This window comes from Pinus tabuliformis, chromosome 7, assembly GCF_031772625.1.
Source record: "Pinus tabuliformis cultivar Carrire ecotype Pingquan chromosome 7, CPIR1, whole genome shotgun sequence".
NCBI classification, from domain to species: domain Eukaryota; kingdom Viridiplantae; phylum Streptophyta; class Pinopsida; order Pinales; family Pinaceae; genus Pinus; species Pinus tabuliformis.
The window spans coordinates 1765119701-1765139020 of record NC_142293.1 but is presented as its reverse complement, the minus strand read 5'-3'; the positions used below and the strand labels follow the sequence as shown (position 1 = coordinate 1765139020).

The window sequence follows — 19320 nt, the reverse complement described above, 5'->3', positions numbered from 1 at the left end:
ACTTACAACTGTGATTGATGTTCATTTAACTATCGTTCAATCATAACTGCAATTGTCTTTCCTTTATACCTATGGTTAATGTCCGTTACGCTAGAATAAGATTACTGATTCAATTACTCTATAGTCACTGTGTATTTATACTTAGTTAGGTTTGTTGTTCCTTTATTAGTTAAAGATTGTTTTTCAATTAATTTATGTAGGTTAAGCATTGTTGTTCGACCTTTTCAATATATTTAGTTGTTGTTCCTTTTTTGCTAATCGAATTGTTATTTCCAGTATTTTCTTTAGTAGAAATATCTACAACTATAACGAACATTGACTACTGTTGTCTAAGTTCTCAGATTGGAGATATTATCTGTGCTTGATTTTCATTTACATCAGTTTACAGGGGAAGGAGTTATCATTACTGAATCCATGACTGATGGCTGTTGAATAAACGATTTAGTTACAAAGAATTTAAGTTTCTTGCCATTACAATTAGATTTTGTTTCCCACATTCATTTACTTTTGTAAGCACTATACTGCAAACATTACCCTTGAACAAGTTACCGCCTCAGACTGAGTACACGCTTGAGATAGAAAATCATGTCTGAATTGATAACTAATGTAGGATAAATAGGGGTTAAAAGACACCTTTTATCACTCAACAACAGAAAGGCAGGACTTTATGGAGAACATGGGCAGGCTACATCAAAAGTCTGGAATGCTATGGAGGCCACCAGGGCCATGAAAGACCGAGAGATTGACTAGGTTGCTAAGAGGATGAGCAACACCTTCAGTAGGGGGTGATGATGAGCCTCATAAATGGGTAATTATATGGGCTCATTTTACCTCCTAACCTAGTCAAATCAACCATTCTCATAGCTTATTGTATGATTTTCTGATTATATTTATGTTTATAGGGTGAGTTGAGTTAGTTATTATGCCATGTGGTCTAACATGTATTTAATGCAGATTATTGATGGATTTCAAGGTCAAAGTCAAGGATCTAGTGGTTAAACTACAGAAATAACTCGAAGTAGATAGAGGAGAGGACTTATGTGAGGGAACCCCCCTCATTTATTACTCCTCACTTCGAATTCCGCTTCATTAAGCTTGGAGTAAAAGCAGTCGAATCATGCACTAGAAGGTAGCCGATCAAGTGGAAGATCATTGATAGTTATCTCAAGTTTTGGGAGCCAGGTCTCCTTGATTTTAAGGAAGTTATTGGTAGCTTCAAATGTATAAGTAGAGAGGCCTAGGACCTCATTAGGGTTGACTTTTTTTCTTGTGTAAACTCTGCTCAAATTTCAAGCTTACTATTTTATGACAGTTTTATGTAATCTTGCTATTTTTTAATAACAAAGATGAAATCCTTTTTGATCTAGCACTGAGTAACTTCAGAGGGCTGAAGCTCTTGGGTTGGGGCCAATCCTAGTAGCCAAGCTTCTATTTACTTGTATTTTTATGCTTTACTTTAATTTGTAGATTAGTTTGTTGTTAGATGTATTTCTCTGATGGTTAAGAATAGGTTGCTTTTGATGATTTAGTAGCTTGCTTCCATTTGTTCTTTCTGTAGCAGGTTAAGCAGTGATCAGAGAAGATTGAAAAGGCTAGCAATAGTGCCTTGGCCTCTCTTCCCCCCTCTGGGACCATGATTTTAGGCAAAGACTCTCTTGCTGCCCCAAAAACGTAGATTTCCCTCATTCCTAGGACTTTTAGTGTTTGCAGCTCTCTAGTAGGTTGATAGTATAGTTTTTCTTTGCTTTAGATCTTCTTTATCATGTTCACTTCATGATTTGCAATATTCCTTTTGCATGCTTTCCTTTCTTACAACATTTCCCAACATTTCCTTCTATACATCATAGGTTAGACCATTTTAATGCAAAACTCTGTTTTTCCTAGGATGCACTCATTTCATTGGTTGTTTGATTTTCTTGGATGACTTTTAGTTTCTATGTAGCAGATCTCTTCTAGAAGTAGGACAGATTACCATCAATCACACCCTCCATCTGATCCATGCCCTATAGTTCTCCCAAACCTCACCTGAATTTTTCCCTAGTTTCCTTAATTTTTCATAGAACTTCTTCCTCTCTCCTTGAGCAAACCCAATCATCTTTCTCTCTCCCGACAATTCATGGTAGAACTTAGGTTCCATAGCACCTCATTCCAACCTTAATCCTCCTTTTCTACCCACTCTCACACCCTCAAAACAGAAAAAATTTCTCTCGGCCTCCTAGTGTAGACCTCCTATAGTTTCCCTGTTTTCCTCCTGCAGTTTTCCTGTGTCCTCCTGTAGTTTTTCCTGTAGGCTTTCTTTTGAAGGCCGAGTGTAGAAAATGACTCTAGAAGGCCACTTAAGAACTCCTAAGACCCACACACACCATCCTACATCCTCTCAAGCTCCAAAACCACCCTCTAATGCCAGCTGTTCGCTGCCACACTCACACAGAATAAATTAGATGCATGTTAAATTAACATAAAAGCACATAAAAATAAAAAATAAAATATGTTTTTTGCTTATTTACTTCTAGAAATAGCATGGTTAGATGCTGTTTACTTCCTTGAGTAGGTAATGGCATTTTTTTCATGGTTTTCATAGTGTTTTTGGCAAAAGTAGAATTAGCTTGTTAATTAGGGCTTACTAGATTTTGCTTTACATTCCAGTCTTTCTCCTTTCTGTAGTTAGAATAGCATCTATATAGTAATATTTCTTTCCTTTCATCACACATAGAGCTTCTTATAAAAGTTATAGAAGTTGGTTTGAGCTCCTAGTGATCTCGCTTTGGCTGACCAAGTGACAACCTGTAGTGAGAACTAGTACTTGTGCATATAATACCGATGCTTCCAAGTTTGTTATGAACTACTGGGTTGTTAAAAGTAAATTTGGTAGCCCAGGAGTTGCAACATTCTTGCTGCAATACTGGTGCTCACCAAGAAACTTTAAAGAAGATCCAGAGGCCAAAGAAGCTCGTCCAGAGCTTAGCAGTACCACCGGGATCATCAGCATCACCATTTAACACCTGCACATCAACATCAACTCAGCAACATCATGCATGTCTCTCCAAAAACCATCAGGTAGGTACATGTATGCAATATTCTTGACCTCCTCTCTTGAGCATATTATAGTTAGAAGTTCATCGTGAATGCATGACAGATGACGTTTTATAAGATAAGGATTGGTCAACAGTCTCAACCACCTTCAGCTAGTTAATTGCAACTCACTCCTTCACTCATGCAATGTTGAAAATTCAAATTATGAAGGGTGATGATTTCAAGGAATGAGGACACTAGTTAAAAGAAGAATTTTTTGAAAATGTCAAGGTCACCACAAAACTGCAAGCCCTCCATCCACTTCATATTCACTATCTATTCATCATTCATCCATCCCATTTCATTCTTGAAAAAAACAAACAAGAGCATCCTCTCCATTTTCACAAGCCTACACTACTCCCTTTGAGCCCTAGCATCATCATCCAATCCCTCTTCATCATTTCTCATCACTCTCATACAGTTAGAATAATCTGAAGGAAGAAGGAATGACTACTACAGGAAGGATGAATGATGCTACAAGAAGGAAGAAAGGAAAAATTTTTGCTAAAACCTAAAATGACAGTGCCTAAGAGATACCTAATAAAAACATAGAACTCTAAGGTGATTAGGCAGTCACCTAGGTCATAAGAGAGAATAAGAAGGCAACAAAAGGAAATAAGGGATTCACCATAAAAATATAAATCAAACTGCAGTGATGAAAAGAGGTGTTCCAATAAGTCTCCAATATATTTCTAGTTTTTTTTAGGTCCTAAAAATGGGAGAAATGCATGGGAGTCAAGTTGAGGGCCTGCCCTAAAACCCCAGTTTATCATTTATCCTCAAAACTGGTTTCTTGTAGTTTTATCAGGGCTTCCTGTAGGCTTCCTCTAGTTTTGACAGGAATTCCTACAGGATGTCGAAGTTCTCATCTAAATGCATTTTGAATGTTTTAGAGGTGTTCAAATGGTAGAACAAGGTAACATAAGGTTGATAAGGGTGTGGCATACCTTGCCAAATTGAAAAATATTCAAGGACCAATCTTGAATAAGGGGAAGAAGTAAAACTAATGGTCTCAAGAAACAAGGATTTTTCTTTTCACAAATATGTTTTTTTGGCTTATCCTTGTAGAGCTTATAGCCAAGCATCTTAATGCACAAGAGAGAGGCCACCAGGGCAATGGATGATGCACAATGGGGTCACTAAGCTATTGAGAGGATGAGCAATAGTTTCAGTAGGGGGTGACCTCTAAATTAGACATAAATTAAGACCCATGTCTCTAATTTGAAACATAAATTAAGGCCTATGACCATCCTTCAGCACATTAAACCTCTCTTTTTGCATTATATAATTTATTTTTAGCTTTAATATATTCATTAGGAAGGTTTATGAATAATTGAATATTTGTGCCTAATATTATTTATTTTTTGTTGAATATTATGAGAATATTGGGAAAATTCTAAAGATTTGGAGGAGGAGATAATTTAGGGACTTGTTCCTGACTACTGGAGGATAAAAAAATAAAAAAATTCAACAAGATATTATGGAATATGGCACAAATTGTGGAACTACAATGATTGAGAAAATCTAGGAATGTGTTTCACTAATCAAGGGAGCAGATCCACCAATCAAGGGAACAAATCCACTAATCAAGGGATTTTTGTGGGGAAATCTTACTCCATCCACAGGGAATGATTCTTAATCATCTTTTATAAGTACCAAGTCGAATTTGCCTCTAGAGAATGATTGAGAAAATCTAGAAATGTGTTCCCTACGATTTAATGCAAATTCCTAGTATTGGTGACTAAATTCACTAATGAAGGGATTTGGTGGGGAAAGATTCCTCCATTTATGGGGAATGATTCCTAATTATTTTTTATAAGTACCAAGTCAAATTTTCCTCTAGGGATAGATTTTCATTAGTGTTATTGTGGAGAGAGCTTGTATTCTTGCAGCTCCATTGTATTTTCTTGCAGGGATGTAATCTATTGATGAAAATATTGGTGTCATGTTCAGCCTCTATATCTTGTTATCCTGCATAGGTCTCTGAGTTTCCTTGGACTTGGCCATCCCAGGAGCCTCAGAGCCCTTTTGTATCATTTTCTTTCCCTCTTTTCATTTCTTATTCACTTGCATCTCTTGTTTTTATTTCTTTCTATTTCTACATTTAGAATTAATGATTCCTTGTTGTAGGATTGAGTAAAATGGTTGACGTAAGTTCTCTTGTAGGATCACAAGCATTATTTCATCCTATGAAATCTTTGGAAATTCATAGGAATCATTGAGTTTCTTGGATTAGTCTTCTTATTCCCAAATCTAGATTGTTGGACCTCCTTTTTAGCAAAGAACATTAAGTTTATGCTATTTTTTAGAGCATGCTAATGAGATTCAATAAAATTGATTCTACTTGCGTTAGATCAAAAAAACATTCTAGTTCATAAAAAAAATTACCCCATTGCATTTGCACTTTATATGGTAAGGAATTTTTTAGATTTACTAGCTCATTAGTTGTCAAATTTCTAGATTTTAGACTAGTAATGTTTTTTATTTTTGTTTGCATGGGTTAACATAGGTATGTTTGAGTGATTCTACTTGGAATAGGGACCTAAGACATCCAAGTTAATACCAAAAAATGTCCCATCGAATTTGGATTTGATTTTCTTGGTGATTCAATGAATTATTATAAATCTGTACATCCTATACAAAATCAGGGATCATGTAGGAAATCACTGTAGCATCTTGTAGGAAATCCTTTTTTGAGGTTGAATTGAGGAAAACTCCTCTAGGAAGCTAGCAAAGGCTCCCTACTTGTCTCCTAATCCTTCTGACCATTCACCATCATGTCCAAGCCACCTGGCATGTCACCAAAAGAGATTAGCATTCACACGCTCACATGAAAAAGACAAAAAGAAAAACAAATTTATTTTATTCATTTACATGCACAATAGTAGAAGGTTTGATGGTTCGAATCTACATGCGTAGGATAGTAGGATTGCATACATGTTAACTTAGCATTCTTTTGAAGCAATGCCTCTTAGGAGTTATTTATAAAATGGTGTGTTTTAGCATTTGATTTCATTCTCTTTCCTTGTACTTTCTTTCTTGCAATAGGTTAAGGTTCCATTTCGAACATTTCATTTTCTTCAATTAGTTTAGGATTTGAATTCAATTATACACTCCAATACATTATGACAACAAAGGGGGGACACATTGTATGTTGCACATATAGTGTCGATACCTATTAAGTTTGTACGAACCCCAAGTTGATAATTAAAGTTGGTAGCCTTGAGAGTTGCAGCATTCTCGTTGCATTACCGAGACCCATCATGTGCACCCTATATCGGATGGCCACAAATTTCTAATAATTAGTGCCTGAGAGTTGGACCAAGTGTTTTATTTATAGTCTTGAAGCTTAGGAGAGATAATCTCAACATTTTTTAATTGTATGATGAATGAAGAAGTGTTTCAAGGTTGATAGGGGTTGTGATTCCCATTATGTAATGGCGTGATCCCCATTCTTGCCTTGGAGAGGGATGGGTATTGGCATAGTAGGCTTGAAAAATGATAGCATGGCAAGGTGAGAGAGGTAAATAATTCTCAGCATAATATGGATGGGTTTCTTTCTCAGTCTCAACCTTGAAGAAATTGTTATATAAGTGGCGAGATAGGGAATATAAGCCAAGGTGAGGTTATATTGAGGTGAGGTAAGGATCCATCAAAATGGAATTAAGATATTTACAACGGAAATGGAAATTTGCACAAGAGTAATGACCCTAGTGGCATCTAAGCAAGCAAATCGAGGTGGAAATGATGTGGATCTAGGGGTGACATGGTGCACAAGGGGTGTGATATGTGGTAGGGTCCAATTACCATGTTGAAGGGAAAAATGGCCCAAAAATGAGTGACATGTGGTGGCTCTAGAGAAGGCCACATGGACCGATGATGTTAGCATGACATCATCTCAAGATAACAACAACATGACACCAACTTGACACCAACATGACACCAAGATGGAGATGTTTCAAGAATATATCAACATTACATCAAAGTGACATAATCTCAGGGTGATGTCATTTTGGGCCCTAGGTTTTTGAGATCTAAGGAGGCATCTAGGAGTGCACACATGCAGAATAAATGAAAGTGAGAAGGCTAGGGGATGGAGAATTCCTTGTCAAGAGATGGGAAATGTTAATGTCACATGACCTTTGAGGATATCCGTGTGTGACATATGTTATCGAAGGAAAGGGAGTGGGGGCTAAGAGATGGGAAAGTCGTAGCCTCGTAGTTAACCTAAATGTTCCCCATCTTTCCCTAGGCTTAAAAAGATGTGAATGTGCATTGTTCCAATGGGAAATGGGAGTTGAGGCCAAGATTTAAATAACATTAGATGGTTAAGAATCACATTATGTACTCAATATTATGGGCCTCAGATGAGTGTGACATGAAGTGTGTTATGGGTTGCCACATGGGATCGGGTATGAATTGATGTGTGAAGTGTGTTTCCATGTGGAAACCTATTGACAATACTGTAAACTACCAACACACAACGGGTCTCTGCAATATGATGTCCCAATAAGACCTCACACCATTTGATGTAGGAGCCCCATCCATAATATGGATCGACTTCCATGTTCTTAAAGATTTTCCTTGGTTGCAATAGTTAGCATAAGACATAAACATGCATGTACTTTCAAATGAGCAAGTAAGCCTTATGAAATATTCAATAGCAATATGTATTGAGGTTCTTTCATTGAAAGGGAAGAGAAAGTGAGTCCTCAGATGAAAAGTAGTAGTATTATTCTAATAAAGACACACACGCATACATATGAAAGAATCGTTAACCATATAGCGGAATATTTCACATAGACATAACAATCATTAAAACAATTACAACGCACATTCAACAAGATAAGCACCAAAACCAATGAAGTATTATAACATATGAGAACATAAACACATATGAAAAACATCTAAAGAGTAGTATTACAACATTCACAATATATGCACGAAATTTTGATGGCTCAATGAGCTTCTAATTATTGAGTGAAAGATCCAAGATACATTGTTACAAAGAGACACAACTGGCTCCAATAGTGGAGCATTAAGCCACTACATTCTCCCTGAACGAAAAATATTTCTTTCTAATGCTTAGCTGGAGAAGGCAAGGTGAAAAGTCCCTTTGCTTGAGTAGTGAGGCTTCTTTTATAATTAGATGAATGTGTTTTCATATCATCATCACTCTTGAACAACCCTCATGACCCTTGGACTTCTAATATGAACTTTGGACTTATTTGGACATTTTCTAATGAGTATTTTGTCCATATGTGACTCTTGGACTTTGACATATTTACGTTTACAATATTTTATCAAAATTACAACATCATTTTCCACATCAACATGTGACGGCACCAAGATAAGTCACTGACATTGATGACTTGTAACCCAGTGACTTGTAACATGAAGTTCTTTGATAAGTGACGACGTTGTCACTATGTCATCAATAGTTTTAACAAATACTACATTGTGGTTGTATTCTACCCTCCAAAAGGTCTAGAGGGATTATACAGTCTTCATGGGTGACTTTGATCATAAGGATCCAACATTCCATCAATTATTGTAACATGGTTTCTTTGTGCCTATGTTCTCAAAATGCCTCCTTGGTCAACGTTTTTTGAATATTTTCCTTAAATATGTCTTCCATGCTTACTCAAGACACATGTGAGTATGGATGGCTCATCGAAAGAAAACATTAGCCCATAAATGTCCTACTCTATGATGATTTATGCAATGTATTTATTGTGGGTCAACAATGCGCAAGGGAGAGAAAGGGCAGTATTTTGAGTGTAGAGTGCACTTGCAAGAGATAGGGAGGAAATTAATGCTCATTGAGACTGCTCCATGCACAAATCTAGGAGAGGAAGAGGCAAGGTGAGCACATGACATAATTCCAAGGGGTAAGGCTACAATGACTGCTCATTAGGAATGCACCATGCGCAAGGGAGGAATGCCAAGGACATAAGGAGGGTGTAACACTCAGTTCTAAGGAGAGATCAAGGGCATAACTACCCACTAGAAGTATAAAGTGTGCTACACTAGGAGTCATAGGTAGGACTGATAGAGGGAGGAAGAGTAAGCAACAAGGGTTGGGGTCTTTCTTGCTAGAATTACACATGGCACAGGAGAAAGAGGGGAGACTTAGAATCACATAGGGCGCATTTCTAGCTGACAAGGAGGGCCAATGATAGGCTTTAGGAGTGCATAGTGTGCTCTTGCTAGCTCACAAGAGGAGTTGCAAGGTCAAAAAATGACTAAGTATCGAAGCGTAAAACATGGAAAAAGACAATGAGTTAGGAGTAAAAGCTAACATTATACATGTCAATTCATCACTATAACTTAAATATGACCCAATAATAAGAAATAAATATCAAAATTCCATTTCAAAGACATTATCCAAGTCTAGCAATCAAAGCATGGGAAATTGCGACACATAAGTGTCATTTTGTGACTAGAACGTTCACTATGACTCAAAAGTGCACTATAGTTATTATTGACTATCTGAGGAAACTTATGAGGGACATGGACACTCAACAATATAAAATGAGTAATTAGTGACAAGGTGACTGAACAAGTTAGTCACCACATTTTTTCCAAGTGAAATACTACCAAAAATGAGCAATCTTATGTGTCCAAACTAAAAACGACAAGCATAAATCACTAATTTAGTCACGGGTTAAAATATGTGACTAGATAGTAAGTAATACAACAAAAAATGACTAACATGAATGACTAATTTAGTCTAAGAAAAAAATACAACTACCTAATAGGTACTACAATAATATGGATCAAGTTTTTATGTTAGTCATCTTAATTGCGTCAAGCAATCTAAACTTACAAGTGATAGGGGATTGAAAGGTTGTTAAATATTGGTTGAAAGGTTATCCTTCCTTAAACACTTCTTCATCCTCACATGGTGTATAGGTGACACAACTTTGCACTATGTATCTCTAATAATTTGTAATTTTAAAAATATATTTTTTAATAAAAAAAATATTTTATGTATTTTTTTAAAATCTATTCATTGAATCTAATTGGATCTAGTTCTAATTTGAAATTAATTTAAAGGGAAATTTTAATTTTTAATACTATAATATCAAATAAAAATTACTTTAATTTCATATTAACTGACCTACATCCATCTTAACCCCAGGTATATTGAGCATTGAGTGGGGTCGAATCTCTCGAGGTGCAAACTTTTTTTTCTAGTGCAAAACTTGAGGAACTGTTTTCAGCTCGAGAGATTGGATCCCTCTCAGAACTTGGTAGTTATAGGGTTAATATGGATCTACGTTGGTTATATAATGCTATATAATATCTATATTTGTATTTATGTCTCTTTTTTATTCCCTCTCTCTATCTCAATCCCCAGACATAAACACACTCTCTCTCCCTCTCTTCCCCTTATTTATATATCTCACTCTTCCCCTTCTCTCCCTCTCTATCTATATCCTTCTCTCTATTCCCTCCTGCTCTCCTCTCTCCCTCACACTCTCTTCATGACTCCCTGGTCACCCACTCTCTCTCTCCACCTTTCTCCTACCCCCTCCAATTCCATCTCTCTCTCCTCATCTCTATATTCCTTACTCTCTATCCCTTATCTCCCACCTCCCTCTATCTCTCGTCCCCAAATCACTCTCCCTCTCTACCTCTATCTCTTTTCCAACTCTATCAATATCTCCCACCCTCCCTGTCCTTCTCCATCTCTATGTATCCATCTCTCTTCCTTCCCCTTATCTCCCTATCTCTATCCTCTCCTCTTCTTTCTCTTCCCTCCTCTCCTATCTCCCTAACTCTCTCTCTATGTCTTTGTTCTTTCCTCGCTTTCTCTCCGACTCCAACTCCATCTCTCTCTCTCTCCTCTCTCTTCCTTCCTCTCGCTCCCTCTCTCCCACTTCACTCTATCTCCCCGCCATCACTCTCTCTTTCTCTCGTTCTATCCTCCAACTTTTTCACTGCCTCTCTCCCTTTCTCCACCCCCTCCCCAACTCTCTCTTAAATTTGATCACATTGTATTTTGTTCAAGAAATTATCTAAATTAGAAAAACATAATTCGTTGTAAAACATTAAATATATATTTTTGATCAATCATGTCAAAGAAAAAAAAATAATGAAAAAATCATGCACTACATTTAATCTATTATAATTAGCCAAATTTCTTGCTCTCATCACTTGGAGCCTTAGCTATGATGGATCGATGTTGGTTCTTTATATATATATATATATATATATATATATATATATATATATATATATATATATATATATATATATATATACCAACATAGATCCATCTTAGCTTAATTTTATTAAGACCTTATTTTAATTTCTATGGGAATATTTTTAGTAGCCTTGAGGATAGAGGGTTTAGATATATCTCAAATTGTAACCTTTTCCCTTTTAGATTGAATTAAGAAAATGTTGTAAAATTAAATTAAAATAAAATATTTTTACTATGAAATATGCTATGGTTTTTTGGCATGTGGTATTGATAAGCCATGGTTAAGTATTTGAAACTATTGATGTTGAAGGAGTGGTGCAGATGGAGGTAGAGGTGGCAGATTTTGCATAAAATTCCATACATATTGTGTCATAGGTGATAGAGAAGAAAGTCTTTCTGATTGTTTCCTTTGTGAGAATGGAATGTTGCTCGATGATGGTGTCACAAGCAACAATAAGTCAAAGCTTAGTGTATCAAAGCCAAGGGAATATCCAGCATTTTCCCAAGATTTTGGTACCATTCCTAATGTAATTTCTATACATGTTGACCTAGAACCATTCACTGAAGCCACAGGGTCACCAACACAATATGTTAAATTGAATGAATATGCCAAGCTAGAACTTGAATTGTTGTCACGAGTAACAAAAAATTGAAGTGTTCTCAACCTTGATTGTGAAGTTGGGATATTATTTTGATGTGTTTAGTGAGGAGGCTAACCCATTATAGGTCGATGTTCTAATGCACCTTGACTACTTTTTAGCAAATATGATATCTCTGTGGAAGTGTCTTTGATATTTTGAGACACAATACCTGATTGCAGAAGAGAATATGGATGGCGCTCTTCAGACTTCTACATTAAGAAAAATATCATTGTTAGACATCCTTTGTCTTTACATGCTAAGGAAATCACTAAAATAGCAATAATGAAAAAAGGAAATGGGTAATAATTTGTCATCGAAATAATTAGATCAAAAGAGAGAGCAGGGAGAAAGGAAGCCTACATTTCTAGGAGGTCGTCTCTCCTTCTCACTCATCATAGGTCTATCCACATGAGACAAGGGTCCATGCATATGCCAATCACTCTTAGGAAGAGCAGGTTCCAAACCCATTGCTTCTCTCTCTCTCTCTCTCTCTCTCTCTCTCTCTCTCTCTCTAAGCCTAACCACATCTTTAGATCACCAGGAAAATATTCATCTTTCCTTGAGTTATAACTTCCTCTTCCATGACTTTCAAATCTTGGGCTCAGATCTTCCCACAAGTGTTTTTCTTCCTCGGAATTTTTCCAATTTCTAGACACCATTCTAATGCATATTATATCAATTTCCTGGGGTGGTTGTACAAGTGAAAGTAGTCCATTCAGAGATCTCTAGCCCCTGTAATTTCCATATGCATCAATTATAGCACCATGCATTAGTTGATGCCTCCAATCATATCCATTCCTTTAACCATATGCCACACTCGTATTACCAATGTCAAGTTTCCTGAGGCAATCGCCATCACCTTTCCAACCCAAGGCCTTTCCCACCCATTATCCTTCTCTGCATTCCTATCATTCAAGCTTCAAACAATCCTTGATGGAGAAGGAGTCCTTCCAACTCCAATCCTCGATGATTCCAGAGGGGCACTCTTGCTAATAGCATTTAATAGAGAAGGATCCCTTCCAATTACAACTCTTGGTGGAGAGGTAGCCCTTCCACCTATTAACCTAGAGAGTGGAGAGGAAGGTTTTCCAACTCTAATCCTTGACAAAGGAGAGAAAGGCCATCCAAGTCTAATGATTTATGGAGAAACATTGAAATTGTAACCACTATAGCTTGTAGAAAAAATTTGTCCATATCCAGGTTCAAGACTCATATCCATACTAGAGAAATTCATGTTAGCATGTATAAAGGATTTTCTTCATTTCTAGCAACTTCATTCTTATTTCAGCTATAATACATAAAAATGACTACCTTGTGAAATTAATCTCTTTCATTTCTGTCTATCACAACTTACATCTTGAAGAAGACTATAAAAATGGCATTGAAATGCAATATCCTCTCCAACCCACTTGAATTTCCTAGGTAAAAAAATCATTATGGTTGTGGTGAGCACTTGTTTTACGGATCCCATAAAGATTAGGCATAAGATGGATCATAAATATCCCTTCCCACTAGTAGTATTTCCAACCACAAGGCACTATTAGCTCTTTGGTGGCAGCCATTAGCTATTTGAAAAATATTGGGTCTATGCAAAGAGCTTCTTTATCAAGAATTTGTTTTATATCCGACAAAAAAAATGAGAATTCCACCAATAAAGTGAATTTAAATAGAGACATGTAGTATAAATTAAAAAAATTCCAAAATTGTATTAGCGTAGTTGTGAAATTTAATTGGTTTGGAGTCTAATAGAAAATATTTCCCAAGGACAATTGTAGTCGAGTGAACATACACTTACTAGCAAACCTTGAAGTTACTAAGAATAGAGACATGCTTCACAAGCCCATGGTGTTGCAGAAGAATAAAGTTGATAAGTAAGATCCTCCTACACATTTCAACATAACCATGGGTAAGATCCTGTGTAGCCTCATAAGATATCTTGAGATGTTTGTGTTGTATTATATAATTGATATATAACAAAGTTAGGGTTGATATATTGAATGTGTCCACTCTTAGGTCCTGTAACGACAGATGATGTAATTTTAGTCATCTAAACTAGAATTATTTCCTCCACGTATCATATAAAGCCATCCCCAAGCCATAAACATAAATCCATACCTTATTCTCTTCATAAAGAAATGCAACAAGATGCCTTGTAAAGTTCTGAATAGTTTTCTCAATAGCTTTATCAAGAACCAAGTAAATCAGATCAAACCTACAAGCATAAACCATTAATTTTGTGGATTTGAAAAGCAAGCAAACCTCGTAAGGACTCATACCATTCCCACAACAATGGCCAAAATTTACCTAGAGAGCAATGTTGGAGGAAGTTAGATATTGTCAATGAATGAAAATATTTGATTGTAGTGTGAACCACTAGGGTTCACACATGCTAACATAGATGTTCGAGCATTAAGGGTTTCTATGATCCCAACCTTGGAAACTGACATGGTCTATTGTTCCATCACCTACCTCAAATAGCATACCACATTAAGAAATGACAAAAAAGTGTAGGAAATAAAATAGAATGTGGGTAAGATTGATCAAGAGAAAACCACCAAATGCATAATATTTTGTGAACTAATTTGAAGACGGGAATCCCACCTCATGTAGCATGCTTCGAGAATTATATGACATCTTGTCAAATTCATTTATGTAACAAATCCCTCTGTCAGTCAATACTAGTGCTCCACTTTCCAATACCTGTTAAATTCAAAACCTAATCAATAATCCAACATTTCAATGGATGTGACAATTCCATTGTTGCTCACTAAAAGAATCAATGATGGAACATTAGAGTCATTAAACACATAGTTTCACCAGCTTTAGGATCCTTTGATACATAAGCAGTCAAGCCAATGACAAAGATTCCTCAACCACTTGTATAAATACCTCAAGGAGCTAACTTATGTACATACTGAAGTAGTTGAGACTTACACGTACCTAGGTCCTTAGCAAGCACAATGTTGATGTCATCACAAAAAGTGACACATGTGGCTAAGTTTACAGGCATGCCCCCAAAAAGTTGTTTCGAACAACAATAGTAACTCCAAGGGTGGGATCATAGTATAGGTACAAGAAATTACTAGAAATGAAAGAGATAAAGATCCAACAACATGGTTAACTTCTCATAGATACGAGGCTGCCATGATAGCTCTTTCAACTTCTCAACCTAAAAATAAGAAATACATGTTAATGAATTTAGTAAATGTATTAGTATGGTGAAAAGGTGAAGATGAGACTAAATTTATACCTTGGATTCATACCGAGCAGCTGAAATATCACATTCTTGAAAAGAAGAAAAGTTGCCACTAGTGGCATCACACTCCATTGGATCTTCTTCTTGTAGTCGTGTCTAGTCTTCCTTCTTTAAGTGAAAGTACTCGATGTAAGTCTAAAAACAAACAATATTTATAACTTCTGTTTATAATGCATAGTAAGAAGAACAAATATCCAAGCACATGCAAAACAACTTTGAGACAGGATTATACCTTAAAAGGGGATTTTATTGTCCTCTAGTTTGGTCCTATTCTAACACTCATGGCCCTGAAGATTCCATTTACCTGAAAAACATTTACAAGTCATGATCAAAACTCCTTTCACAAAAATATTTTTTCTACAAAAAATAACTTTCGGAAATCACTCAATACCTCAACTATATCACTAGGTTTAGCATCATCCACTAGCTTGTCATGCATTAACAAGTTGACTGTATGTGGGGTTTCCCCCTTTGGAATGGCATCGGGGCTTTCTTACAGCCTTATGATCTATTTGTTAGCAAACCTAACTCAAAATTAAATGAGAAGGAGATCATTGTAATAATGCAAATTCAACAACTAGATTACTATTTAACTCAACTATATTGACGGTTACCTACATCTATTATGAGCCAAAGTCATGAAGTTCATAGCAGCACATTTTGGCCTTCCACGTTGAGTAGGTTAATTAATTCGATCTGGTAGTCAGGTTATGAGTAAAAACATGACTTTCCAAATACATTTTTGAACCTCTTTTGAGACACAACCATGTTCATAGAAAATGAGTAGTATTCACTAAGAGAGCTTGAGAATTGCTTCCAATGGCATGAATAAATCATGAACATTAATGCATCACTCTAAAATTGAATTATATTCCCTTTAGTATAAACTTTATTCTATGAAAGTAACTATAAAATTATGAAGAAACAAAACCTATAGTAAAAAGATATAACTACGAAACAAAATTATAGTTGCAGTCAAGAAAATGAATACTTCTATCAATGGGCACTAGTGATGGACCATAGCCACAAACAAGGCATCTGAAAAATGCCTCTTTTATTTCTGCAATTATTGAGCTACAATGTATAATCATCCCTTTCACTGAAATAATTTTCTCAATATCTAGATTTCAAGGCCAACACAACCCAGGCTTACTTTCTACCAAAAAGTGGCATTGAACAAAATGACTAAAGAGATTAGATATCATAGAAAAAAATGCACTAGTCACCAAAGCCTCTTTGAGGGATTCAAATCTCACATGTTAACTATAACTTTGAGTTCGAATATTCTTGCCCGAATACAAAATCAATTATATAAATAAGAATAAATATTTTTATACAATTTTATAGGGAGTTCAATTTGAAAGAACCATGCAAATGAAACCATAAGCTGAAAATGAAATATATACTTGAGACATGAAACTTTAGAGGATTGCAGTTTGTCTACCTATACGTGCTTCTCCCATAAAGGTTTAAGGTGAGCACCAACATCCATCAAAATTATATCAAAAATAGAAAGAAATTCAAGGGTGTATATAACCATCTTCCCATAAAGGTCTTCATCATAATCAAAGATGTTCATTGCATCAATGTTCAAAGAATCGTTTTGTACTTCCATTGTCTGTAGGGGTTGTTAGCTAAATGTAGTCAACACAAAATATAAATGATGTGTTATGAGCTTTGGGAAGGCTGTATTGTTGAAAATATCATCATATATAAATTACCTTCAAATCTTGGAAATATTTTGGATTGAGAAACATAATCGTTGTTTTCTTCAGCTTGATTAAAGTGGTTGATCTTTCTGTCCTTAGCTTTACAACTTTATCTAACTTACTCTCATTCTCTTCTTGAGTAGAGTTTGGTTCTGTCATAGGGATGATTTGATCACAAAACTCACAATTTATATCAGCGCTAGAACCAGAAGATAGGGGTTGATCTAGAGTGTCTTCTTTGTTAACAGCTTCGTAATTCTCAAGAATGCAGTAAAATTCTATGATATTTTAGTCAGTGAAATAGTTTTAACTTACATCTACTAGTAGTTTTAACTTGTTATAGATTACTAGTAGTATTAACTTTTAGTGTTAAGGCATTGGAATAGCTTTCTAGATTAGTTGAGGTTATTTACCAAGAAATTGTTTGTATAGTCCTACTAAAACACAACATTATAATGAACATTCTGTTGGAGAGAGACTAGACATGTTCAAGGGAGGGTTGTTGACTTTCTTCCACTTTTATTAGTAGTGCCTACTTCAACAACCAATGGACATGTGCTCCTTTAGGGAGTTCATGAGAACCTCAGGATCTTGTCATTGACCCATGAAAATGACTTCAATATCCACCAATCACAAAATTATCAACAATTTATCAAAGGAAATGTCATCACCCTCTATGCTTGATCACTATAGCAAACAAGGCCACATTGAGCTCTGAGTGCTTTTAATCTGCAGACTCTATGACTACCAGACTGAGCCATAATATTGGTATCTAGACACCATTAGGTGCAAATATACTCTAGTGATGATTGTTACATGTTTGTTCTATGTATCTTTGAACATGGTTTCTGTAGTGGTTACTCCAACATAAAAAATCTTGCAATTCTCCTACTAGCTCTAAACCTTTTTCGCATAAGAAAAACAATTGCTGATATAATCCTTTCTGGTACAGATCTGCTCTAAGGGTCTGTAGCCATTTTGGATGGTCAAGTATAATTTACAAGATTATCTTTGGCAAGTAAGTCTTGCCACCACTGCTATTGTTCATACCTATGCTTTGGAAAATCTAATGTGAAGACTGAAACTAAGAGTATTGGAATGATGCATTCCACCATCAATTCTCGTTTGCGGAACCTACCTTATCAAGCATTCTTGGTAGCCCTTTAGCAACACACAACTCATACTCAAATATAGGATTTGGGATTTTCAATTCCAATGGAGAAGATCTCACCTTCTAGAGCACACAGAAAATGTATTCACTACTAGGGTTCAGATGAGCTCCATACTGTTACAAGAACTCACTTGGTAGGAAAGAGTGAAATCTACGACAAAAGTGATAAATTGGTATCTTCCATGACTGGTTGTGGCTTCATTGAAAGCAATCTATCTTTCATTATCACTGAGGCATGGAAGGATTTGAACCAACATTGTTGTGGTCCTCCATATGTTCCACTCAGCTTCATCCTGGCATAGTGATAAGAGCACATGGTCAACACTGCTCCTTGCCACATTGTTTTCCTAAAGGGATTGTATGTGTACTGCTTCAGACTTATTTTGAATATCATCAACATAAGTTTTCATCCTTCTTAAACCAAGGAACAAATGACCAATCATGGAAATATCCACAAGGATGTTCAGATTTGTCAACAAGAAAATCTCAAGCTCTCTCCTTGCTCCAATTACACAAATAGTTATACAAGTCTGATGACCCTCAGGTGAACTATCATATTTTGTTTCTTTTTCTAGAAATGAGAAATCGAGTGAAAGGAATATGTTCATTTCATTGTTGGAAAAAACTCCCTTTCGTTTTCCTATTGTGTGACTAAATTTCACTGAAAAATCCTCTAGGAGAATATCATATTGTTGTTCTATTCACCCACACCAAAATTATCTATACCATCAAGTGATTTTCCATAGAAATCAAATTGGCATAGATCAATTTTCCTTTTGGCAAGTTCACCCTTCCTCAATCCATCATACATTCGGATAATGGAAAAATTCCTGGGATACAACCATGGCTCCAAAACATTATGTGTTTGATGTGAGCAGCTATAATGGAATTTTTTGTTTGTGTCCCATGTGGCTTTAGCACACTATCATCATCATCAATAGGAAAATCCAGTCCATAAAAAATAAATGGGTGATAACTGAATTTTTTATCCTTGGGAAACCATTTGAATGCCATCTTTTTGGTAATCTTTAACCAAGATGTTGTTCATTGCCAAGAAATCCACTTTTGTTCATGTTTCCATCATTTTCATATAGAGGAACAACCATAATGGGAGAGAGGAAAAAGCCAGTTTCCATTGTGACAGGAGACCCAGATTCCTTTTCTTTCTGGTGGTAATTATCAAAATTTGGTGATCCCTAAAAACAAATTCATGTGACCTTCCCCTATTCTACTGTGAATGAAATTCCAAATTAATATCA

General features: G+C 35.9%; 2 pseudogenes; both read right to left on the bottom strand.

Annotated features, from left to right (window-relative positions):
- Positions 1 to 15071, bottom strand: part of LOC149255414 (DNA replication licensing factor MCM4-like) — a 135736-nt pseudogene extending 120665 nt beyond the window's left edge.
- Positions 15072 to 15081: 10 nt separating this feature from the next.
- Positions 15082 to 16796, bottom strand: LOC149255413 (DNA replication licensing factor MCM4-like; annotated as a pseudogene).
- Positions 16797 to 19320: the final 2524 nt, after the last annotated feature.